At 38.0% G+C, this 27,596-nt stretch overlaps 1 long non-coding RNA gene across 1 annotated transcript in view; it reads left to right on the top strand.

Annotated features, from left to right (window-relative positions):
* The window catches only part of LOC111194509 (uncharacterized), a 61,875-nt gene extending 53,297 nt beyond the window's left edge, over positions 1-8,578 (top strand). Inside the window, exon 4 of the long non-coding RNA XR_007438908.1 lies at positions 7,042-8,578. This is a non-coding gene — a long non-coding RNA (uncharacterized LOC111194509). The remainder of the gene's footprint in view (positions 1-7,041) is intronic.
* Positions 8,579-27,596: the final 19,018 nt, after the last annotated feature.

Below are 27,596 nucleotides of genomic sequence, written 5' to 3'. Positions count from 1 at the left end.
GTGAAGAAGAGGACATTTATACACGTATCAATGTGCACATGTAACATGTTTTAGGGACATATTTGTTCACATTACACACAGATACAGCTCACTTACATTTGTGAATGTGAACTGTCAGGAAAGCCAAATCCGATCTGAGCAAAAAATCGGATTTGAGCGATGTGGCTTGTAATGTGAACGTAGCCTAAGATGCAAAGACGTGGAAGTGGGTTTGGCATTATCCAGAAGCGGTTTTATAGCAGTGTATTGACATTGTTGCGATTCATTGTTCATCATTGACCTCGCGTGTAAAGCTAAGCAAACTCCCTGATGCCAAATGAGGCGAAAGAAATGCAGGACATTTCTAAACAGGCATCTGAACTCAAGCCTCAACAAAGTGAAAGACCACAACCAGAGCCAGTTGATAAAAACAAACATAGCACACAAACTGCAATGGCTGCCAAACGTACCTTTAAAATACAAGTTTATTCTTTTAAAAATCAGCTTCTTCTGCAGTATCCTTTTTGGGGGGGACAAATCTACCTATTTCTGATATTGGAGGGGGGGGCATGTCCAGGTTCCTAAGGCAATGCTAAGAAGTTAATGTGCCAAAATGTATTGTCTTCATGATGCAAAAGACCAACTAGAAAAAGTTTTAGTTTCACCTAAAAAAAAACTTTGTTAAACAAACCAAAATGTCTTTTATATTTTAGATTCTTCAAAGCAGGCACATCCTGTATTCTGTCAATTTCTTATGCCAAGGCCTGATGGCAAGCTACATGACCAGGATTCGAACCAGCAATCTCCTTATTATAGTGGCAGCATTTTAGACTGCTAAACCAATGAAACAATGTTGAAAGTATTTAGGAACCAAAAAATTTTACTACACAGCAACAACTTTTTTATTCAGGTTTTTATGGAACCAAAAAATGGTCTTTCTGAGCAACCCTTCAAGAGATACATTTGTGGCACCATTTTGGTGAATTTATGGTTGTGGAAAAAGCTTTAGATTAGTATGGTAGCTGTAACGGTAATGGTATGTCGAAGTTCTTTTACCAAAATAGTAAACTGAACATTTCTGGGAGCAGAATGTTTTTGGAGAATGTTTTTTTGGGCGATATCTGCAAAGAAGTTACATTTTATACCTCTTTATGTGGAAGTTCTTTTATCTTTACCACAGTTCTAGGCCTCATTTTTCTTATTTACCAGAGAATTGTTTTAATGAACCAATGTTGAAAGTATGTAGGGAGCCAAAATATATATATTTTTTAAAAAGCAACAACTATAAAGAACCCTTTGCAGCACCATTGTGGTGGACATGCATAGGGTTCTAAGAAAAGATTAAAAAAAAAGCTTTCCATTTGTATGTGGAGATTATTTGACCTTTAAAAAGGTTCTTCATATTTCACACATACTTCTTATGACATTGGAAGGTTTTCAATTCTTTCATTATTTTTCACAGTTCTGAATAGTTTTTTTTTGAAGAAGAAGAATAAGAAATGAAACTTTTAAGTCTTCACTTCTAATGAACCTCTTATGGTTCTCATTATGTACTGAAGAGAGTACTGGACCATCTACCGTTCATTATTGCTACTATATTAATATTTCTTCTAGAGAAAAGTCTTCTTCTGATCTACAGAGGTGTTAACCTTATAGTTCTTGGTCTATAGAATAGATAGAATAGATGAAGAGTGAGTTTTGCCTTGAGAGCTTGTTATAAAGAGGTCTGGTATTGTGTACTTGTCAATTAAACCTCTAAGATAAGAGCACAGCACTTTCACACGCGCACATTCCAGCTTCAAGACGATGCCTCAGCCTTCAGGTCGCTCACTGCTGAGGTCTATATCGGCACGTTTGTCGTTTGATAGACGTGCTGCGGGGGCGGCCGCTCCGAACTGCAGCGTAGGAGCTGAGCGGGCACATGTTTGTTGTGTTATACATCAGTAGCACATTCACGCCATCTCCTCGTTGTTTAATGGCTTGTGATATACTGTCCACACGCTCGTCCTCTCCCCGCTCATCAACACCATGGTTTAAACATAGTGACCCATCAGTACCCATCAACATCTTAATGAGGTACTGTATGAGAGACAGTTCCTTATAGACTTGAGCTCTCCTTCTATCTCAGCCGACAAAGCAATATGCAACCATTTCATCAATATGCAATCATTTTATTGAAGAGTACACCATTTTTTTGTTGAAATTTTGCAACAAATGACAAAATACAAGCGACAAATCGGTCATTAAATGCAAATATTTATAAGGCAACATATAACTGTCCCAAAAAAATTCCTCAGACCAGTTATAAACAAATGAGTCTCCAGTCTCTGCCGAACTCTGAACTTTTTGTTTTTTTTATTAGTCCTGCACGATATATCGTTTAAGCATCGCTATAGCAATGTTCGCCTGCGCAATAGTCACAACAAAGGACGTGTGATGAAACTTAATGCAATTAAATCAAACACCTCATGTTGCAATGTTTTGATTCTTGACACAAGAAGGAGATACACAGTGTTGTAATTTTCTGAGTGAACAGCGCTGTCTCTGTGTCTGTGTGAGAGACACGCTGCTGCTGCCTGAGAAGCATAGGTGGTGGGGCATAAACAAAAAAGGGGTAACCACGTAGCCTCCACATGGCTGGGCACGTGCTTGTAAACGCAGCCAAAAGCAGAAAATGATGTCGAAAGCTGTGCACCTCAATCTGGCACAGTTTTGCGCAGATATTTCCAGTTACAGACGAAATCACACTTTTAATCCCAGAAAAAAATGATCTTACTTACCACTTAAATGCCTGATTAAAGCGCAGATTAATGTTGTTTTGCTGTTTTCCTCGAGTTCTCAGTTGGTCCAGATATCTGACGCGAGACAGCATGCGGGTGGGGCTCTATATAGTGTTTAGATGACAACTTTGGCTTTCAGTTAACAGCTGTGACTTGTCAATAGTAAATGTTTTGTCCTCTTAATGTGTTTGGGAGCACCAGTTGTAGAGTTGGTATACAGTGAACAGCTCTATTTGAGTAATGTTAAATTAATCCTAAATTTCCTTCGGGATAAATAAAGTATCTATCTATCTATCTATCATGTTCTAATCCATATTATGGCAAGAACTACTCAACTAAAAAAAGAATAAAATTACTTGTCAGTCAATTTTAATTTCAAAAATTTCAAGAACTTTGGAAATATCCTCTAGTGCAGTCGCAAAGACCATCAAAATATCTTCTGATGAAACTGGCTCTCATCAGGACCACTTCAAGAGCAAGGAAGAGCAAGAGTTTCCTCTGTTGTACAGGATAAGTTTATCAGTTTTCAGCCTCAGAAACTGAAAGTTAACAGAACCCTAAATAGTAGCCCCCTAAATGCTTTACTCCATAGTCTGGATGATTTTGGTATTAAATTGCAACGAAGGACAACTCATAATGTAGGACTGTTACTGTGTTTTTTGTTTAATAGGGAGAGTATTGTAAGAAACCTTTAAAAATAAAAAAAAATAAAAGACGCTAACAAACATGGATAAATATTCATATAGTATGCACACTAGCTGGGAGTATGATTTTCTACTGGGCTTAACAGGTATGTGCAGTATTATAAATATGCTATTCTGTGATGTTTAATATTCTTAAGATAAAATATTTCAATGTGCATTTTAAGAACTTAATTTAATATTAATAGTTTAAATAATCTGTGTCTTCTTTTCCCTATTTGTTCTTCTGCAATGTCAAGGACAGCCATTTGAGTCTGCTGTGCTGTTGTACTGCAATGACAATAAAGGCATTCAATTCATTTCTGTTTAGTTCAATTCAATGAACCGGAGAGATAGAAAGAGAGAGAAAGCGTTTATTAGTGTGCATGATTCCGAAGCAGACACGACGCATTGTTTGGGCCTCACGTTTTAAATGAACTGTTTGCCCTGGTGAACTATGCGATACATTCCTCGCTGTTTTGCCGAGGATATTTTTACCCATAAGCCTTGGCGACGCTGCCTCTGTGGGGTGGGGCTGTAGCTCAGTGGTTTTAGTCTGCAGTGCTCCCACAACCTCTGTCTGCTTCTCTTCATTTAGCCCGTTGTTTTCAGAAGATCTTTTTGATACAGCAGAAGATAGAGCCAAAATCAACACAGTAAAACTGCAATGTTTGTTTCTCTTATAATAAAAGCTCATATACTGTAGACAGAAATATTGGGACACCTGCTTATTCATTATTTATTTTAAAATCAAGGGTATTAAAAAGGGTACTATCATTTAGCCTTTCTTATACATTTTGGAGCATATAAGTTAATGTTTCTCTGATTAGCGGGTAGAGCTGGGCGATTAATCGATTTTATCGAATAATTCGAATTTACAGTTAAGGACGATGTGTTTTTATGAAAACCGATTTTCTCTGAGTTTCTCCTCCCTCCCTCCCTCGATGTGTCCCTGACACATCTTCTAGGTTTACCAGGTTCTGTATGCACTACAAGTTAAGATTTTTTGCATATTCATGAGAAAAGATCATCTTATTTTATAGAACACTGGCACTTGTTTAAAAGCTTTGTTTTGCAATTCTAGCCCAATGTGGAAAAGTCTTAACTTAATAGCAAATTAAATTTTGTAAGTTTTGTCAAAAAGGGCACCATTTTATTTCTTTCTATTTGTTTTTTGAGGGTGTGTTTATTTATTTATTTTTTAAGTTTGAGGGTGCATTGTGTCAGTACCTAAACTATGTTGGAGCTTTCTAAAAGTTACTGGATGTTCTCACTGTTTACCATTGTTTTTTTGCTTGTTTCTGGTTGCACTATATCCACAGGGAACATTTTAAGTGAAAACAAATTAAATAAGAACTAGTTTTTAACCATTTCTTGATCATCTTTAGTTTGATTTTTAGTAGGGGAAAAAATCAGATTTTTTTTTTTTTTTAAATCAAAGTTTTTTTTTTGGCTATATCACCCAGCTCTATTAGCGGGTCCTATTTTAATGGCAATACTTCACTAAATAGGGGGGGCTTACACGCAAAATGAGTGTGCAATTGCACATCTATCAGCAAAAGTAGCTAAATACATTCATGACAAGGGTTGTCCACAAATTGTTAATAAGTGGTAACTTAATAAATAAGACATAAAGTAGATTTTCACTGACATGCAAAAGTACAGGGAAGTAGTATTATATCCCATGACTTTTGCCTTGTCCTTGAAGGCTAAATAAAGCTGCACTGATATGTGGGATATGTGTGTGAGGCCTCATGCATTGAAATGGATTATATTTCTGCAAGAGGTTTTAGTCTTTTCGCATTGAAAAATTCTAGCAAGATGCTTTAGTCACACTGTAGATCAAGGAATGTGAAATGTCCCATCAATATGGCCTTCAATTAGGTCTGTAATAGTAACAGAAAACTAGGCCTGAACATGATGCTGCCACCACCAACCATGTTTACAAGATGTCTTCAGTTAACGATCTGTTGTTGACATCAGATTTAACTTTTTTTTTTTTAGCTCACTTCCATATTCTCCCATATTAGCCATGATACGCTATTGCTAGTGTTTAGTGACAACGTTTTTTTGTCAATTTTGTAGGTGTAAATACTGTTGTGTCAAAACTGTTACATAACAGTTGGAGGGTTTTGAATTTGGCTCATTCTACAGCTCTGTTTGGTTCTGCTGAATTTTCTTTTGGTAATAAACCTCAGCAGTGTCAGAGGTTCACAGTTTGTCGAATGTGTTTTGTAGACTCTGTAGACCACTGTACTCCACTGTAGACCACGTTATCTTATGTTTTAAACAAACCACCTCCCACACATTCTTCACTGCTGTCAACACACCTCCTGCAGGGGTTGGATTTTTCTTTTCTACACTTTCCCAACAGTTCCACAAGATTTCAAAAGTGATTGTTTCAGTGTGGTGGTGATGTGCTGTCCATCACATCACATGGACCTTCTCAACCAAGTCCTGAACTCACTCCATCACCTGTTGGGTGGTGTGGTGTTCCATATTCTCTTGTTGGTGTATTGAGCCATTGTTTGTGGTGCTTCATCACATAACACTTTCCAAAATAGTAGCATGAACTCGTAATTAGCCAATCTAACACTGCTTTCTACTAGATGTTGGAGAATTGCTGTAAGAATTTGATTGAATTCAGCAACAAGAGTGTTAGTGAGGTCAGAGTGTTGTATAATCACCACCCCACCTCACCATTCCCAGTTTTGGATGTAGCAACATCATTACAGAGTTATGTAACACACTTTTACTGCTACACGAGTTAATGCTAGTTAGCACAGAATGTTTTAAATTTTGAAAAGGGTGTGATTTTGAAAAGAAAACGAAGTGTCAGAAACATATCATTTTCAGTTTGACAAATAATAACATTATGGAAATGTTAAAAAGTAAATGTAAAATTTCCAAAACTAAACCTTAAATCCTTTACACAATTGGTGTTGCAGCAACATTGCCAGAACGTTTGAAAACATTAAATAAAAAACAAAAATTGTAAGAACATCCACACTAAGAAAAGTAAGTACAGATTTGTACTTAAAAGAGTACAAAGCTTGTCGCTGGGGCTGTACCTTATATTGAGGTACAAAAAAGTACCTTTCAGTGAAAGTCCTTTTTTGTACCCATGGTTTTTGTGACAGTAAAGATTATAAAGATTATCAACATTATCAGCAACTAAATATGGCTCAAAAACTTGATGATCCAAAATTGTCTGGCTTTCAAATAAAAAATGTGCAATTAAAATATATATAGTTTATTAGTGCAGTGATACAGAATACTGAATGTGGCTGGTTAAATGGTACAAATTTGTACTTATTGCTGTTAGAAATCACTTTGTACTTCAGAGGGAACAAATCTGACCCTGTAAAGACCAATATTGTACCTTTGAGGGTACAATTATGAAGAGTGTACCTTTGAGTACAAAAAAGTACTCATATCGTACCTCTGTTTTTTAGAGGTGTCCAGAACACTTTACAGATATGAAAGCGCAGCGTAAGTTCTACTATAGACTCCAATGCTACGTCACCTAATTTCCTATCCAATCAGCTGTTCCCTTCTGCCTTTAAATAAGATCACTCATTCAGTACCTTGCTGGCTTTCAGACGCTGATGGTCGTTCTTACCCTCCTCCTTCCCCACCGCCTCCAGGTTGGTCCCGTTCGGCTGCCAGGGGGTTGGCTCCGCCCTGTCTTCAATGTACGACAGGATCTGCAGAGCCCAGATGTATCAAGTCCTGGGCCGATGACGGGGCCTACGCCAAAGACTCTACTAGACGAAACTGTGTCTATATAACTTTCTTGAAAACATACATGTACTTTGTTTTGCTAAAAATTGTTCAAACATTAAATGGTTCAACTAACAAATTTGCTTCCGGAGTCGTAATAGTAGAACTAATGCTCTAAGAACATTAATTGTAGCATTCAGAAAATGTTCATATAACCAAAAACTGTTCGCTGGAATGGTGGAGGCTTTATACTTCTCTAAACTTAGCACTAAACCTGGTATTAGACATGGCGCCAATAGGGCCAGTATGTTCAGACTGCCAGCCCAAATTGCCCTGATTTTTGGCATATCTAGATTGTATCCAAATTTATTCAGTTTATTTTTTTTTGGACAGCCAGAAACCGCATTAAATCAATTCAGATCCAAACTATATTTGGAGGTGGTTTGAAATCCAAGATTTTTTAACATGTTTTTTTTATGTTATTCTTCAAATGCAGAAGTTACGGAAGTGCTGAGGTCCAAGAAGAGTGTCAAAGGATGGTTACATTTGGACATATCAACCAATCTAGTATTACCCACCTTCAAGGAATTCTTAATTTGTTAGACAAATGCCTTCAAATAACTGCCTTATGAGACATCAGACATTTGGAGTCAGCACACCTTAGTCATCCTCAAATAACATACAACTCAGTGCAGTTTAATCACAGGGTGACCAGCTAAGCGTCTCTCTCAGAAAGTAGCATTTACAAAAAGTGGCATTTGGGCAAATTGGCGGCTGATGTAGATCTTGAAAGCTCTCCTCCAGTGACCGCGACGGTCATTCTTTCCTGCCATTTTGCAGAGAATTTTCTTCTCAGCTTGCTTTCTTGCAAGGACGTGACGTACGGTAGGTTGGAGGCTGTAGCGGGCTAGCTCTTTCTGACTCCCACTGCGCTGTAATGGAGCTTTTCCCTGCAGCTACTGCCTGAACAGCCGAGCTTCAAGAGCTTCGGTGTTATGCAGGCAGCAACCCGAGGAGCCTGTAGCACTGACTGTAAATGCTCGCTCCAGTTCTGTGTGTAGAGACTGGTTTGATACTCTGTGACAGATCGCTTGGCACTCGTCTTTCTCTCCTCTGGTAGTCAATCTCGAGTAATCCTTCCACCTCTTCTTAGGTATCAACCAAAGGCTTCCACCGTAGGCTTCCATTTGCGCACCTCTGGACTCTAACAAAGGCCTGCCTGCAGATTTCTCCCGGCAAAGTTATCAGATGAAAATCACATGTGGACATGCTGAGTATTTAATCCTAGTAAGTATTACAGCGAGTGCTGCCAACGATTCATTCCAGGCTTACCCACCAAAAACTGCTCCAAGCGAAATTGAAAATGCCCCAACTGTTAGCTAAGCTCTCGGCCAACTGCTTGGACTCTTTCTGCCCGGTTCTTCTTGTGTGCTCCTAAAAGTTCTGAAGATCCGTTTTGCTGTGGAATTGTTCGCAATGCCTGGTAAAAATTTGAATAAAGCCACTGTGTGCTGCTTAGTCTCCTTGCATTTGTTTGCGTTATTTTTTTTATAGATTTTTGCTGCTGAAAAACGGTCTGCAAGAAAAACTATCACACCACACCACACCATTTTGAAACCCTAAACTGACTCAATTAGACCCCATGAACTAAAAATGGTCTAAAACCATAATTTTCAGATTATGCTGTCAAACCAGAATATTTTCCCAAGGCTCTTTTTGCTTAAACCAGAATATGTTGAGACCAATGTGACTAATGTAACATGTTCCAATTATGTTTAAGTTAAGCACTTAAACTTAAAAGCAATAAAAAATAATAATGAACTTTATATTGTCACCGTCCAATGAAAAACAAGTACGCAATAAGACGCAATTTAATTTTCCCCAGAATCGACAGTGTGCTTTATAATCCAGTGTATTTTATATATGAATTCTATCGATCAGGTATTAAGGAGCAGTAAAACCACTCCGCTCAAGTACAGCGTTATTAGGCTGAGTTTTTAGTGAAGTTTCTCCAGCACTAAGGCTAGGTGCAGCAGCATTAGTATATTGGATTGTTGTCTGCATGTTTTCTGTTTTTAAAGGTGCACCTTATGCATGAAAATAGACCCGAAAATAGATGTTCATTGATGGCGCGCCTTATAATCTGGTGTGCCTCATAGTCCGAAAAATGCTCAATTTTTGTTAATGTTTAATTTACTACATAATTTGAACACACAAACTGTCTTACACATACACTGTCAAAATTTCTTGATGAATGGACCAATAGAAATTCTTCTAAGTAACCTGAAATAAACTTTTGACTTTTTCTTTTTCCCAAAAAGTTGCTTTTTTTGCAGATATTTGTTTTTTTATTGGACAACAACTGTATATATATATTTTAGCCTTTTACAGTAATTCCAAATGGAAAATATAATATAATAACAGAATGTATATGATTTGTGAAAAACAGGGAGTCAATATTGGACTGTTTAGCTTAGTGTACATGTTGATTATCTCTTAATATTTACTGTAATTATTTTTTACAGTCTTTTACAGAGATCTGGAGGCTTAGCAGGATTATACATTGTCAAAAACAAGGGTTCTACATTTGACATGCCACACGTCATGGGAAAAGAACTATTGTTGTTTCCCATGACTTTTGTCTTATGTCTTATGGAAGCTAAGCAATGCTGCACGGACTCTTTAAATGGTCAGACACACTTTTTTTTTTACATTTACTACATAACCCCTTAAGAAACCAACCCTCTTTCAGTCATTTGCTGACCACCTTCAACTCTAAGTTTCATCTTTTGTTTTTTCTTCTATTTCAATTTAGGTTTTATGATGAAATAACGTTTTCTTCAAAAGCAGTGATCGATAAACCTCTAACTTTAACACAAGAGTGTTGTAGAGTGTTCTGTCAGGGTCTGAAGATAAAAAAAAACGGAATGTCTTGAAGTAAGAAAGATATATTTTGTTCCTCACAAGAAAGACAAAGGGTGTCATCGGTTCAGCTACTTCCTATTAAGTAAAAGCAGCATGAAGAGTCTCACCCCACTTGTTCACAAGCTGATCTTTTTTTTAGTTTTCATACCTAGTTCAGATATCTGTGGCTGAGATATGAGATTTGAGCAGCTTTTGGAGATCAAGCACTAAACATGACCAAACAGTGAACAAACTAATTCTGTTAGGACTCAACTGTACGATTAGATGGGTTGTGGCTATAGTTAGGTCCATACATATTTAGACAGTGATACAGTCTTCAGGATTTGGGCTCTGCATGCCACCACACTGTATTTGAAATGAAACAAATTAGATAAAACTGAAGTGTAGACTTTCAGATTTAATTCAAGGGGTTGAACAAAAACATCCTATCAAGCGTTTAGGAACTGCAACCGCTTTTCTACAAAGTCTCTTCATTCCAGTGGCTCAAAAGTAATTGGACAAATGTTCTCAAAAGCTATTGTATGGGCTCCATGAGCTATTCTTCCATCAATCAATCAGTTAAGCATGTAAAAGGTCTAGAGTTGAGAAACAGACCATCATAAGCCTGAAAAAAAGAATAAATGCATCAGAGAGATAAAGAGAATGTTAGTAGGGGCCATGATTTGGGCAGCCGTGGTTTTATGGTTTTTGGACACAATCCGGGTTAGCGCCCAAACATCCCTTTCAGACAGCTTCCTATTACATCCACAGTTAATCCTGTTGGATGTGGTTCGTCCTTCTTGCTGGTATGCTGACATTACCCTGGATACCGTAGCTCTTGATACATCACAAAGACTTGCTGTCTTGGTCACAGATGCGCCAGCAAGACGTGCACCAACAATTTGTCCTCTTTTGAACTCTGGTATGTCACCCATAATGTTGTGTGCATTGCAATATTTTGAGCAAAACTGTGCTCTTACCCTGCTAATTGAACCTTCACACTCTGCTCTTACTTGTGCAATGTGCAATTAATGAAGATTGGCCACCAGGCTGACCCAATTTAGCCATGATAAACTCTTTTTAGCAGAATAAACTCTCTTATAATACTCTTAAATTCTTTGGAACAAAAAACAGTGAATAAGCAGGTGTCCCAATACTTTTGTCCAAAACGTGTATAATAACTTCAGCAAACAGACTCCGCCAGTAATGAGCGTTTGGCGTGTGATCGTGACTGGACATGGTGGGTTTGGAGTGGGGGAGTGTACTTTGAACTGCAGCTGATTGAGAGAATTGGAGTGAGTATAACAGGGAGTTCGTGTAATTATGGTGCTTCTTGCTCTCCCTCCGCGACCCCTATAGCTTACTCAAGCACCTGTGCCGAGGTTGCCTGGATTTGTTTTTATACACACATCCAGTGCCGTGAAAAAAAGTATTTGCCTCCTTACAGATTCCTTTTCTTTTTGCTTTTTTGTCAAACCTACATTTTTTTCAGATTATCTGAAAATGATTATGTTTAACCCTTTGAACCCTAGGCTGTTTTGGTGTGTTTTTTTTTTTCTTCATTTTTGTCAGTTCCTCTTTCAGGTCTTATAACACAGTATTATATAATTTTATCAGACAACCACATGCCATGAGCTCTTTTACTCCAGAAGCCATACTGGTGCTCAAAAATGTAATCTTTTAAAATGTAAAAGGAAGCAGAATTGTTATATTTTCCTGGAACTGATAATGTTTTGGTCAAAATTTTACCAAGCGCCTGTTTTTTTTTTTTGTTGTTTTTTTTTTTTTTTTTTACTTTTTTTGAATGTTTAGAGTTTAAATGTATTCACACCTGAGATATATTCTCAAAAATGGTTAGACTAGAGTGTATTTTAGTTAAAAGTATAAGAATATTGATAATAGTTAATTACATGGTTTATTATTATTTTGATAAAATACATGGAGAGCATCAGGTGGACTTATTTTTAATGATAATCACACCTCTAGGATACATGTAGATTACTAAAATCCTGACACTCAGAGCAGCCTATGCCTTTCAGTATTTTGATCAGGACACACAAAGAAAACTATATACAAAAATGTACATTTCTTGTCTTAATAAATAAAAATGTTTAGTGCAAAATAAAATAAAAAACATCATATAAATATGTTTGGAGCACTAAAGGTAAAAAAAAATGTATATTGGTTGGGGTAGGGGGTCTCCTTTTTTTTAGCTGTATTTCTCAATAGGTTTCTTGTAGACTCTTTACCTCACTGGTATGTCATCACTGTTTTTAGAAAGAGTATCTTCTGCCCTTTCTAACCATATATGGATTATGTTTGTGTGATGGGATTCCTGAGTATTTGAGCTGAGAACACAAGGTGCGATTTTGGATGGAAATTTCGTCCGTAGGGTTCAAAGGGTTAACTAAATTTTTTGGAAAGCTGAGCTCAATGTCATTAGCCACACTCAGGCCTGATTAGTGCCACACCGGTAGAATCAAGAAATCACTTAAATGAATGAATGAATGAATGAAAGATTTATTTGAGCAGAAGATATACAATACAGCTACTCAAAAAGGAGTGGGAAGAAGAAAACTTATTTAAACCCACCCCTTTTTCAAAATTAACATAACTTACATAGCCACTTCCCATCAATTTAAATTAAATGAAATTAACAACAGAGAAAATTATATTTACAAATACTTAGAATCCACTAACCTAGAGACCAACGACGGTAGTAAAGAAAGTTCTAACACTATAAACAAGCAGCGACGCATAACAACATACCAACAATGGTAAGAGGGCAACAATACTAGTTACAGTAACAAAGAAAAAAGAAAAAAAGAAGAAGAAAAAAAAAACAATAAAACACACATACAAAGCACATACCAACAGTGATAAGAGAACAACAAACATGCAATGGTAAGGAAAAAAAAAACTGTCATAAAAGACAGATACCCACAATAACTCTATACTGATCCCAAACCATCTTTTAATAAGGTAAATTAAATTTATGAAAACTTTGGTATTGCTTGTGTTTGGAGTCCAGGCTATTCCATAATTTAACTCCACCTGCCTGACAACAAGAAGCAGGATAAAAGGTCTCAAGAACAAAACATTATAAAGAACAGATGAGAAAATAGTCATTGATTATCTATCGGTCTGGAAATGGTTACAAAGTAATTTCTAAGGCTTTCTAACACTCGTGAACCTTCCCAAGTTTGACCAGCCTACCAAAATCACTCCTAAAGGACATGGACAACTCATCCAGGAGGTCCCAAAAGTACCCAAAACATTGTCTAAAGAACTGCAAGTCTCACTTGCCTCGATGCTTCGATAATAATTCGATAATAAAAAAAAAAGATTGGGAAAAAATGGTATCCATAAGAGAGTTCCAAGGCAAAAAACACTGGTGACCAAAAAGGACACAAAGGCCCGTCTCATATTTGCCAACAAACAACCTGAAGATGGCCATTAATTCTGTTGGCTGACAAGACAGACGTGAAACCTTTTTGGAAGGTGTGTATCATGCTACATCTAGAGTAAAACTAACCCATAATTTCAGAAAACCAATATCATTCTAAAAGTCAAACATGGTGGTGGTAATACAATGGTCTGGGGCTGCTTCGCTGCTTCGGGGCTTGGACAATTTTACTGTAATTGATGGATCCTGAAGAGAAAATGTTCGGCCATTAGTTTGTGACTTTAAGCTCAGGCGTACTTGGGTTCTGTAGCAGGACAATGATCTGAAGCACATCACTGCTAATTATTCAAACACTGGATTGCAGTTGTTGCTGCCAAGGGTCAGGTTAAATTTGTCTGATATTAAAATGTGTTTGTTAAAAAACACAAAAAACTAAAATTGAAAAAAAAAAAACTGTAGGGGGAGGGAGGGGATACCTTTTCACAGAACTATACATTTTACACACACTTGCGCACACAATCCTGCCTCACGTCCACTTCATCCAGACTATTTTTCCTGTCTTTCAAACCGTTTTTTAACCGTCTCCAGAGACAGATGGAAGTCGGCTGGGAGATTTTGGTCTGATTTCAGAATGTCCGATTCCATTTGAGCGCAATCACGCCTCAGCCCTGCACCTTGAAATTCTGCTGGTGTCCTTCTTTTTTAGCACCAGGGTGATTTATGGTGTTTGGTAGTCTAGTGAGGGATCACCGTCCTGCACGACAGCTTCTTTTGATTTAATGGATTTAACTTTCTTCTCACCACACTGAGGGTTTTCCAGCCTCTCTTATCTTTCTCCTTGTAACGGGTCCCTCGGCCCGCCGCCGAATTTCAGACTGTGCCTTCTCGATGACGTGTGCTTGGCATTGATGAGGGAGTCACAAACTAAGTTTAATGGTGTGTTAGCCTTTGGGGATACAAGTTTTCTGTCAGAAAGTAACGACATGATGCAGTTACGGTCAAAGGTTTGGACACACCTTCTCATTCAACGTTTTTCTCTTTATTTCTTTATTTAGTGTATTTTCTACATTGCAGATTCATATTAAAGACATGAAAACATTTAAAAATTGCCTATTTGGTTGTATTTAGACCAGATTTTGACTCCTATAAAATAAGAAAATCAAAGGATCATCAAATGACACCACTGGAACCTAAAATAACACTTGTAATATTATTCATTCAATTTGAATTCCATTAATTGGATGACAAATGGAGGAAAATTGCCTATTTGGTGGTATATTGACAAGAGTTTGGAGTCCTATAAAACAAGAAAACCAAAGGTTATCATATCACACCACTACATTTCTCATGTATTCAAGGTATATGTTTTAAGTTTAATTACTGTAGCATTTTGGAGTAATAGAAAAAAGTCAACCCTAGAAAAAAATGTATATGTGGTTTCGCATTAACCAGATTTTGGGGTTTTATAAAACCAGCAAATCAAACTATTATCAAATGAGACCATTAAATCTTTGAAGAAGCCTTTTGATACTTTTGATACCATGAGTATCAAATAATATTATTGTAGGATGTTGGAGTATTGGTAGGTCAAATTTAAGAAAATGCCTATTTGGTTTTGCATATACCAGATTTTAGAATCCTATAAAACCAGCAAATCAAACTATTATCAAATGACACCATTATATCTTTGAAGAAGCCTTTCGATACTTTTGATACCATGAGTATGAAATAATATTACTGTAGCATTTTGGAGTAATTAGAGGTCAAACCTAAGAACATGTCTATTTGGTTTTGCATAAACCGAAAAAAGATTTTAGAGTCCTATAAAACCAGCAAATCAACCTATTATCAAATGACACCATTACATATTTGAAGAAGCCTTTCAATACTGTTGATACCATGAGTATGAAATAATATTACTTTAGCATTTTGGAGAAATTAGAGGTCAAACTTAAAAAACGTATATTTGGTTTTGCCTAAACCTAAAAAAGATTTTAGAATCCTATAAAACCAGCAAATCAAACTGTTATCAAATGACACCATTACATCTTTGAAGAAGCCTTTCGATACTATTGATGCCATGAGTATCAAATAATATTACTGTAGCATTTTGGAGTTATGGGAGGTCAAACTTAAGAACATGTCTATTTGGTTTTGCGTAAACCAGATTTTGGAGTCCTATAAAATCAGCAAATCAAACTATTATAAAACGAAACCATTAAATTATAGAAGAAGCCTTTCGATACTTTTGATACCACGAGTATTAAATAATAGTACTATAGCATTTTGGGGTAATTAGAGGTCAAACTTAAGAAAAAAGTCTATTTGATTTTGCATAAACCAGATTTTAGAGTCCTATAAAACCAGCAAATCAAACTATTATTAAACGACACCATTATATATTTGAAGAAGCCCTTCGATACTATTGATGCCATGACTATCAAATAATGTTAAATAATGTTAATGTTAAATAGAGTGACCTTTGATTAACGGTCAGATTACACGGTAACTCCAGCACCAGTTCCTCCGAACTGAAGACAGCTGGAGTCAACGCTAGTCAACCGCAGCCTACTGATTCTCTCTCTCTCCCTCTCTTACAAACTCAATTTCTTTCTCATTCTTTACTTCGCCCACCCACTCATTCAATCTAGCACACAACACGCCCACTTACCCACACACACACACACACACACACACACACAAAACACTTACACACAAAACACTTACCCAGCAAGGCACAGCTAAAACACCTGCTTCACTCTTTGGAATTGCAATAACTGAGGCCTACCTGCATGCTACATGCCTGAGGGAGCCATCTGGACATTTTTATGGACCCTACTGTCCTCTTCCTTTCCAGCCTCCGTTCTTCTCTCTCTCTCTCTTTTTCTCTCTCTCTCTCTCTCTCTCTCTCTCTCTCTCAGTCCTCGTTCTTCGCAATGAGCCGTGACTTTTCTTTACACGCAGCTGTAATTCCTGACCGCCCAAGTGCACTTCCCATGCAGTGCCGGACTCCTCAAAGTCTTGTACAAGCCACTTGTAGATTGTGTATTTTTCTGGCCTAGTTTTATGGTAACATCTCTTTATTAGCTATATCTTTTTTTTTCTTTAATTACACTGCATATAGGTTTTTTAAAAATCTGCTTTTTTCTTTGTTTAATCTGAATTTACAAGTATTTAAATATTTTGTTGTGCTTTTGTTGGAGTAACTGTCTCTACTGTACAGAAAAAAAATCTTTCTACTAAGTTTTGGAGAAATGCTGTGAATAGTTCATTGCATTTGGCACTTGAGCATCATTATTCCAGTAAACCAAAAACAGTTCACTGCTCCACAATTGAAAAGAGTTTGACCAGGTTGGCTGTGCTTGTCAGGTGCGGGTGCAGGGAGGACGCGGAGGCGGACGCAAATGCAAACAAAAAGGGATTTATTAACGAAAACAAAAACAAAATACACATGGAATAAACTGAAAACAGGACTGAGGAAACTGGGGAACACATAGAGCACTGACAGACGATAAACGTACAAGGATCGACACCGGGGAAATGGAACACGGACCTTAAATAGAGGTGCACACACACAGGGAACAGGAAACACCTGGGACGAAGGGGCGGAGCTACGAATGAACACAGGTGAGTGGAAAAACACTGGGAAAGAAACACAGACCTGAGAATAACACAGACATAAGAAGCAGACAGACAAAAGACCTGACAGTGCTAGTGTAGCAGCTTGGTCATACTGGATGAATATTCTGGTCAGGTTGGTCATGCATCATACTCAAATATAGTATTTTTTTAACACTATAAAGGACATTTAAAATCATTTAATTTTTCCAAAAATCATCAGTGCACCTTATAACCCAGTGCCCCTTTTGTATGAATTCTACCAGTCAGGTTGTAAGGAGCAGTAAAGCCACTCTGCTGAAGTACAGCATTATACAGGAGTTTCAGTTTTGTTCTCCAACACCGAGACTGAAGCAGTAAAAGCATTAGCTGCTAACTGTGCTAAGTGCTAGCTCTTTCGTCATTCAGAGGTGATTATTATTATAAGCCTGTAACCTGCTGCTAACCCTGGCTAGCACTGCCGAAGCATCATTAGCATTAGCCGCTAACCACACTAAGTGATAGCTCTTTCACTGTTCAGAAGTGAGTATATCAGACTGTAGCCTGCTTGTTTTTCCGTGATAAAACAAGCCACATATAATAATATCGACCTGGCTTACCAGAACGCATAGGGTTCCTCAGTGTAGTGATGTAGTGCTAACGGTTAGCTGCTAACGCTAATGCTTCTGCAAGCTGCGCCTAGTAAATATCTAGGAATCTAGAAATCTAAGCTTACTGTAAATAAAAGGAAGTGCTTTACTCACCCAAAAAAATAGTTTTTAGGAGAGAAATCTGTGTAGATTAACAGCAAGCACTCGTTTGACTTTAAAAGCAAATGGCTATTTTTAAAATTACAGTTTAGTTTACTTAGCCTAGCTTTACTTTACTTAGTTACGCCCCCCAACACCCAGACCTGCTGAATTAGAAGAAAACATGGTGACACCCCTGTTCCTTACTAGTGTCGCATAATAAGACTTTTATTGATAGTGTGCCTTATTGTCTGGTGCGCCTTATAGTGCAAAAATATATGGTATCATATGCTGGTAAAGAGCTAAGCTGGTTAGCCAACTTCATCTAGTTGACTTAAAATTGAGAAAAACTGGCAACCACTGGTGCACATGCAGAGTGTCGGTAATAAACACTTCTTTTAGGCTATGTTCACATTACTAAGCTGAAATGACACAAATCAGGTTTTTTGGTTTTAATGTCATAAAGATTTGACCTTTAATCTTTAGAACTGTGTGGCTATGGCCAATCTGATATTTTCAAATAAATTTAAATTAAAATTTGAATCACTTTCATAGATGGTCTTAGATTGGATATGTATCTGATTTACTGGCATCCAACATCAAGAGTCAAGTCAACAGACTTTTATTCACGTTTAAACATCAAAGTAAATGAGATTGGACTAGATTACAGAGGTTCCTGATGTGAGCATAGCCTAAGAATTTCTTCCCCTAAATGTGCAATACAGCTTTTTTCCCCAGTCAGAATGTCTTCGGTGAACCTCTGACATTTTCTCAGCTTCTTCACCCTTCAGTAAATTTCACGAGTTCTTCTGTCCACTGTCTGTTTTATGCTCTCTTTCTCACTCCACCGCTATCATTTCCACTTCTTAAAACCTCCCACGTTTAAATCCAGCTCAACGGTTTCTTCTCAATAGTGCTGCACCACCACCCAACCTCCACCTCCACCTCCCCGTCCACACGCTCAGGACTGTGTCTGTGTTTATGTCAGCTTTTTTACCTGTATTTATGTACTGCGGTGGCGGCGTCGCTGGTAATGGCTGCTTTGTTAAGTGCGGCATGTTTGCGGTGTTTTGTTTCTCTGTCATGTCACTCACTCAAGCGCCCACACGTCCATATGCACAAAAAAAAAAAAAAACACCTGACACGAATCAGTGCAGGAATCTGCACTAAAGCAGGAGCTGAGTGTTCTGCAGATGTGTTAGGAGGACAGGGGGGAGGGGGAGGGGTGGTAAAAAAAGAGAGAATAGGGTAGAGGAGAAGAGCGAGATGAGGATTGGAATATATATTTTGGAATCAAAATGATTTCATTTTTTGTTGCCTTAGAAATAGACACATGTACAGTATATCTATGCATTTGAATTCATATTCTCATAAATATTTATTTAAAAAACCTGCAATTGAAACCTGAACCTAATAAAGGAAAAACTGAGAACACTGAATGAATCTATATATGAAATGAATTTTAAAAACAAATAAAATGATGAGATACTTCCTGCAACACATGTGGCTCATATCGCTACTAGGGGTGACTACCTGGAGGACCGTTCCTACCAGGTTACATGACAAGGGGCAACATCTGCTCCTTGCAGGCTCTCCACTGAAGTTCCACAAGGCTCAGTGCTTGGTCCTCTTCTTTTCTCACTCTATATTTGCTCTCTGTGTGAAATAACATCTTCTCATGGCTTCTCCTACCACTGTTATGCTGATGACACTCAACTAATCCTTTCTTTTCCTCCCTCCGACACTCAGGTTTAATCCCGTATCTCAGCATGTCTCACCGATGTCTCATCATGAATGAGTTCTCATCTCATGAAACTCAACCCCAGCAAGACTGACCTTCTGTTCATCCCAGGAACTACAGGTCTTCACCACAATCTCTCCATCTCTTTCGAGAACTCACTGGTTACTCCATCAGCAGAAGCACGAAGCCTTGGCGTAGTAATAGATGACAAGTTATCATTCTCAAGCCATTTTACAAATCCGACTCGGTCATGCAGATTTCTCCTGTATAACATCTAAAGAATTCAACCGTTTCTCTCTCAGGAAGCCACTCAGGTGCTTGTGCAGTTGCTCTCTTGTCATCTCAAGACTTGACTACTGCAACTATCTCTTGGCTGGTCTTCTGCTGCGAGCCACCAAAAACCCGCAACTAGTTCAGAATGAGGCAGCAGCACGACTCGTCTTCAATCTTCTGAAGTTCAGTCATGTGACTCCTGGCTTCCTGTTGCTACTGGCATCAAATTCAAAGCCCCGACGCTGCAAAAAGCCTACAAAGCCAAAAATGGACCTACTTCCTACTTGATGGCAATGGTCAAAGCCAAATCTACACCAAGAGCTTTTAGAACTTCCAGTATGGCTTGGCTCAAACCACTGTCCCTCAAAACCCACAGAAAACAAACATCCCGACTCTTCTCTGGGCTACAGTAGGACCAAGGTGGTCGAGCAAGTATTCACTGGGTGTCAGAATAGCAGTGTCACTTGCAGTCTTTAAACTCTGACTGAAGATTCATCGTTTCAAAGAGTTCCTAAACTAGTCTTTACAAAAAATCTCCTAGGCTTCTAAACATCACTAAGCTTTGTGTATCTCTTGATCCTAGACTCTACAAACTATCTATGGATTTTTTAAAGTAAACAATGAAGCACTATTGTAAGTCACTCTAAATAAGGACATCTGCTATATGCCTTAAATGTAAATGTAATTGACTGATTGTTGTATGTGATGGCTTCCCAGATAGACCATCATACCAGCAATTGGGGTAGTGTCTTTATCGACAGGATTGAAGTAATTACCACAAGGTCTTTTGACTTAAACCCAACCAATCGTTAGATGCCAAACAGAACCTAAGAAACACCATGAGTTTCAGGCACATATGTTCTAAAATACAGAAAACACAAACACAAATGTCCACATTGTTGAAATTCCCAACACTTGTAGCTTGTAACTGGTCAAGAATGAGAGTCCAGATCATTTACCTATAATTGGGCTGCTGATGGCTCATCCAGTTATGCCCCCCACCCCTGTTGAAATTCTCAAAACTCAAATACTTCCTTCTCTCACAGTGCTGCTGTGTATAAAAACACTGTTATTTGCCCTCAGTTTCCCCTCACTCTCCTCACTCCCCCCTGCTTTCCTCCCCACAACATTCCAGTGTGTGTTTGTGTAGAGAGAGGCGGGTGGCACTGTTGCAGAGGGAACAGCCAGCGAGTCTTTTAAGGACTTCGGCTGGACAACAACTGACCTGGCGGTGTCCAGTGGGTGGGTTTTTAGAAGGCCAACCCTGGGCATGAAAACAGAATTGTCTAAGGCTGGTCACTGCCCTTGAAAAATTGGGTTACTTGGGCTGATGCGGGCGAGTAGTTGGGAGCTTTACAAATTGAACAGGAGCACATCTTGTGGTTTCTTTTCCTGGTGGTGAGAAAAAAGAATTTGCTGTTCCAAAACTGATACTCACTTCATGGACAAGAAAATACTAAGAACTCTATATAAATTGTAACAACTATTAAGCATGGTGGTGGGAGCATCATGCGCTGTTTTTGTTTTGTAGGCAGTGTAACAATATTGCACATGGATCGTTGAACAAAAAGGACCACTTTAGAATTAAAACCATCAAGTAGGTGGTTACAGATTGTCCTGCCCTCAACCTAATGGGACATAGGTGGAATGTGCTTAAAAGTTGAATCTGTTACATAAAGCAAACTAATTTAAAGGAACTCTACCAATTCTGTAAGACGTATTGTAGGTACATGTTTGACCCTGTGTCGAGATGAGATGGCTAAATACAAATCACTGTGACTTGAATATATATATTTTTATAAGCAAGAATGAAAGAAAAAGTTCTACCAGGAGACTTCAACCAATCACCTTTCATATGTCTTTTAAAGAACTTGACGTATACTTGGCTCTTTCTACTGCTTTCAGATGGGGATCTCTTCTTTTTTTCTTCCTTCTGCAAAACACATAAGACATATATAAGTGTTTATAGATGTATTATATATAAGTAAAATATTGGAACACCTAATCATTCATTGTTTCTTACTAAATCAATGGTATTAAAAGAGTTTATCCTGCTTTGGGTGGATTAAATCTCAAGTTTACTGTCCTGGGAATGCTTTCTACTAGATTTTGGAACTTTGCAGTGAGGATTTGATTGTGTTAGCTATAGTTGTATGAGGATTAACCATTGGCCAGTTGACTGCCACTTCTCAACTTGTCCCAAATTTGTTGGATAGGGCACCATCATTCCAGAAAGCGCAGTTACTGTAATTTAAGTGCTTTCAAACTCAATGCTGCAGGATTTTATACCCCTCTAGGCACTAGACTTGATCTTAGCCAAAAGGCTGAGAAGCGATACCCCTCTTGGCCACACCTGGCTTTAGGCATGGTGCCAATAAGATCTACAGGGACTTAAAGCACTTAAAGGACAAAGTATCTGTATGATTTTAATGGAAGAGATGTCCACAAACATTTGTATGTGTCTACTGTGTAGTCTTGGACTACACAGCATTTCCAATGGAGATTTCCCATTGAAAAGAAAATATTATGGTCTAAAGCTAGGCTTAATCCCTCTCCGGGAAACTGCCCCATAGTGTGTAAATAGAACTAATCAATCAGGTGAATGAGATGCATTGCCGGAAGCACATATCTTATTTAACCCCGCCTAATCCGACATGAACTGATAATGTACATTTTAATCAGCTCCACACATCCAGCCCCGAAAAAAAAAATATTCACACACTCCAGCAATCATTCACCCGTCCAGCGAGAGCCGTTCATAAAGGGAATTCATTCTCAGGCCGAGTGGAAACGCATTACATTAGCGTACATTACTGGAGCCCAATCACAGGGGAGGCTGATTGCAGTTAAGAGCCCGCATTCGCACTCTCTTTCCTCAGGCCTGTTATTTAAAACGTGACTCACTCTGACGTTAACGTGGAAAAAACAGAGAGGCAGAAAAAAAAGAAAAAAAAAGAAAGAAAAAAAAAAAACAGACATGGCCAGAGCTGATGATGATGTCAGTAAGTGGATTTGTGGAGAAGCTAGTTGTCCTCTTTTTTCTTTCCTTTCGCTGGCTTTGGCTTAACCTTAGAAGGCTGTGTTTGGAGAGGGTTTGCACGCCAGAGCTCGAGTGGATCTCGCAGCGCAACCTTTTCCACGTCTGCTTTCGGCTATGCTGAGGCACACGGTACACTCACACACACACACAGTGCACTCTCACACACACATTCACATTCACTACTAACAGACCTGTATCTGTAGGGTCAGCCTCAGCTGTAAAATGTTACTATATATATATTTATATATAAACACTGTTAAATATGTATGTACACACATTAGGAAGAAAGGTAAAGGTTACCAAGAACAATAAATCAACAATAGGTCAATATGTATTGAGTAGTAGGGAAGTAGGGTGTAACATGTGAACCATGGAGTTGTAGAGGTTCCTAATGTTGGTGTTCTGTTTCCTTTCGATTTTACATTAAAGATTGTTGGATAGCATTTTCGATCAGGCATACGTCTGGCAATGTATCATTCACAGCGCACTCGGAGGAAAGCGCAGCGACTTGGTTCCAATACATCAGCTCACAGACAACTTGTGCTGATCGACATCACCATTAGGAGTGATGATGAGGAAGAGTGCCATCTACCCACCCGGTGAGAGCAAGGCCAATTGTGCTCTCTCAGGGCTCCGGCAGCTGATGGTGAGCTGCATGACCGGGATTCGAATGAACAAACTTTTGATCATAGTGGCAGCGCTTTAGACAACTGGACTACTCGGCCTCTAGAAATATTATGTACATTTTTCTTGGAGAATAAAAACAAATAGTTATCAGAGAGTATACTGACATGTGAAATGGACATGGAGTGTTGTGAAACATGATACTGAATACCACATTTTGCCAGATAGCCCATTTCCATTCACCCTCAGCATTCTAAAACACAGCGCTTTTAGCCAATGCTTCCAACAAGCTAACAATGCTAGCGATAGGGGCATAGCGCTGTCCATAAAAGTAGCTTCACACTTCATTGGTACAATTCAGAGGGTCCTGAAATTTTAAATAAGGCACTGAGAACTTTAAAAGTGCTATTCATTTGTGCTTGTCACTTATCGTTACTTAATTTCAAGATGACAGAATTTTCTGATGATAATTTTGATGATCTCAAGGTACTGAATGTATGAACAGTGTTTTAAATAAACTACCTGTGCACTTTTAATACCCTCAGTGCCTTATTTAAAATTACATGACCCTCAGAACTCTACAAATGAATTGTGGAGCTACCTTATGCTTATTAATGGTGTAAAAATAGTCAACTCTATGGCTCTATTTCTAGCATTGTAAGCCTGTTGGTAGCATCAGCTAAAAGAGCTGTATTTTAGAATGCTGGAGTTGAATGGAAGTGGACTATTCTACAAAAGTTTGTATTTTTTTTTTATATTTCTCTACACTTCAAGTACATTTCACCCTAGATTTCTCCTTTAAGAGAGTGTACTTTGATAAATGAAAACGTTTACTACTCTTATGGTTAAAAAAGGACTAAAAACTAAAGCATACCTTTATAAACCAGTAAGTAAACAAAAAAATAACAGTACACTTACAAATATACTACTAGGCCATTCATATCAGTATACTCACTACATGAACTATACTTGGAAAATATGATTAAACTTTTCTAAATTTTTTTTAAGGTAAAGTAAAGTACTAACTCATACTTTTTTTTTTATAAGGGAAGAGATAGTATGCCAGGAGAGCAGTAGATAAAGATCAGTATGAGAAATGCTGCAGTATTCATATAAAGTCCTGGAGCTTTTGAAACTCCAGCATTTATAGGCTGCAGTAGACATTATTAGACCTTCCAACGGCACCTGTAAAACGTTTCTTCAGATGGACCGATCAGAGAGTGAGGTAATGCACACATGGTGGACACATTCTGTCTGCTGCACTCTTGCTCGGAGTGACAGGCATGTGGACGGAGAGAGGGGGGCGAGCCCGAGAGAGAGAGAGAGAGAGAGAGAGAGAGAGAGAGAGAGAGAGAGAGAGTGGCAGACGGAGGATCAGCTCCTGTGTATTGATATCACATTAACACGGGCTGCTCTGGCCTCCTCTCTTTAAACAGCTGCGATTATTCTAGTGAGGGATAAGCTCCGGGTGATTAACCTCCTGCCCTCCATTCCCTCCTGCTCCTCTCTTCCACTTCCCACATCCCACTCTCTCCGAGAGAACAAGCCAGAGACAACCCTGGAGGAAAAAAAACTGTCCTGTTCAATCTGGTGAAGCTGATTGAGATGGTTGATCAGATAAGTTCTAGACAAGCATCGGGTTTTTGTTGCTTTTGTTTGGTTGATATGGTTTAGCTGGTTTACAAGCATGATCAACTTTACTGAGATAAACCATCAGCATGACCAAGAAATAAGCTGGTTGAAAAACATAGACAACCTTACCAAGCTGGTTGACCAGCATCACCACTGTCACGAATGAGAGGGACGAAGCACAAATATATATAATATACATATATATATATATATATATATATATATATATATATATATATATATATATATATATATATATATATATATATATATATATATGTATATTATAGAATATATATAGAAGAAGAAGAAGAAGAAGACAGACACAGGCTAAGGTGTGACGACCACATTGATCACTGATTTACCAGACTAGCTCTCCAGTAGCCAGTTGCACCATGAGCTGAGTTGGATCGTAGAACTGTAGGATTATTGGTGGTGGGGTTGTTAAGTCCATTCTAACCCATACAATATGTTAAACGTAGAGGGCCCCATTTTAGCGATCTATAGCACACTGGTCAATTGTTTACCATGCAGCTTGATATAGGGTGTGTCGGTGTGTCTTGGGTATTATGAGGGTGCAAAAAAATTTGCCTCGTGCAGCTCGAAATGCGCAAAAGATTAGTACTAATTCTCTTTAATTAACCATGGGTGTGTTTTGGGTTTAACTTAACCCTTGTGTGGTGTTCATATTTTTGTTACTCGTTTACTTTGTTACTTGTATTTAATTCAGCAAAATTAAGCAATTTTACATTAAAATGCTTTACACATGCTCGCTTCACCTAAATTGCAAGCAATATAAACAGCTTCCATGGTTAATATTTGCCCTTTACCTTTCTTATGTTACATTTCTTTCAAAAAGTGCTACACTTTTTTTTATTAGTTTTTTAATAAAATGTAAAAGAAAATGAATTTAACTCAAGATATGAGTAGAAAATTTGTTTAGTTTCAAATTTACAAATGAAGCAATGTTTATTAGCCCTTGGCCAAACATACTGTATGTAATATAAATGTGTGTGTGTGTGTGGGGGGGGGGGGGGGGGGGGATATGGGTGTACAGTGTGTGTTTATCGAAAATGTGTTTTGATATATGTTTTTCTCAAAAAATTAGCCAATGCCAATGAGTTTGAGTTAGAAAAAATATTTTTTTAGTATCATTTGATGAAAAATGAAAACATAAGGGTTAATCAAATAAACCAATCAGTGTGCCCATTGTCATTCGCTTGAAGAGCCAGGTGAGCTCAGACTTTGGCGTGTTTGTATCTTAACAGTGCTGCGCTTTTGCACGTCACAGCAGAGGATTCTGTTACTTTTTGATGTAAAATCTGGATTTGAGCACTGCAGCTTGTTTATTTGTGTGTAACGAGCGGGGATGTACATGTGCAGAGTGCACACAATACGCACAGCCTTCCTGCATGGCTAAGAAGACTTACTTGCTGTACAACGGTAATAAATCAGTTTCAGAGTGTACTTTCCTAGTAGTTACATTGTTATTACATATATTGTTAAAGTGTAACTACACAGTAGTTAGAGAATTTTTCTTTTTTTTTTTACATTTTAGTATGATTTCTGCTGGAAAGCTAACTAAATAAATAATTAATAAACAAATAAATGAGATTTTTGAGTGAATTACTAGTATGCAAGTGGTTTGATTCTCTCTTAGCATAAAGAGGAAATAAAATATGGATGTAAAGCAGGTTAAGACTGTGGGTAAAGCTTCTATTCCTCCAGTGAACTACAGTGTGTCAGTGTGGGTTTAGGCAGCGTTCTCGCTGGCTAGGTGCTAAAAGGATTGGGGACACCTGTATAATGGAATTAGTGCAGCCTGGAATTAGATGTTCAAGGGCCAGGGTAGAGGTGTGTGTGTGTGTGTGTGTGAGTGAATAAATGGACTAGGACACCCAACAGGTTCTCTCTATTTGTGCTACAGGTTTCCCCATTAGCTGGAATCCATGTCAATTAAGTTGAAAGACTTGCAAATGCACTACCATTTCCCCCTTTCTTAGTTTTGTAAATTTAACATACAGCTCTGGAAAAATATAAGAGATGTGTTTCTTTGATTTTACCAAATTTAAAATCTCTGGAATATAATCAAGAGGAAGATGGTTATTCCACAATATATCTTTTCTAAACTCTAAAACTTTAATAATATGAACTTGTTTTCTTTGTATTATTTTAGGCCTGAAAGCTCTGCATCTTTTTTGTTATTTCAGCCATTTCTCATTTTCTGCAAATAAATGTTCTAAATGATGATATTTTTATTTGGAATTGGGAGAGATGTTGAAATGATGAGTGTGTTGGGTATGTGGTAATGGGGGGGAAGAGGTGGTTCAGCTCTGTCTCTGTAAGTTGAGGAGTCTGACTGTCTGGTGGAAGAAGCTGTTGCAGAGTCTGGTAGTGGAGGAGCAGTGCTCAATTTGGACATTTAGGGGTGTAGTTTAAGCTGTTATTTAAGCTGCACACAGACTACT

This window comes from Astyanax mexicanus, chromosome 4 (assembly GCF_023375975.1).
Source record: "Astyanax mexicanus isolate ESR-SI-001 chromosome 4, AstMex3_surface, whole genome shotgun sequence".
In the NCBI taxonomy this organism is placed as follows: Eukaryota; Metazoa; Chordata; class Actinopteri; order Characiformes; family Acestrorhamphidae; genus Astyanax; species Astyanax mexicanus.
This window is presented reverse-complemented; position numbering and strand designations above follow the sequence as displayed.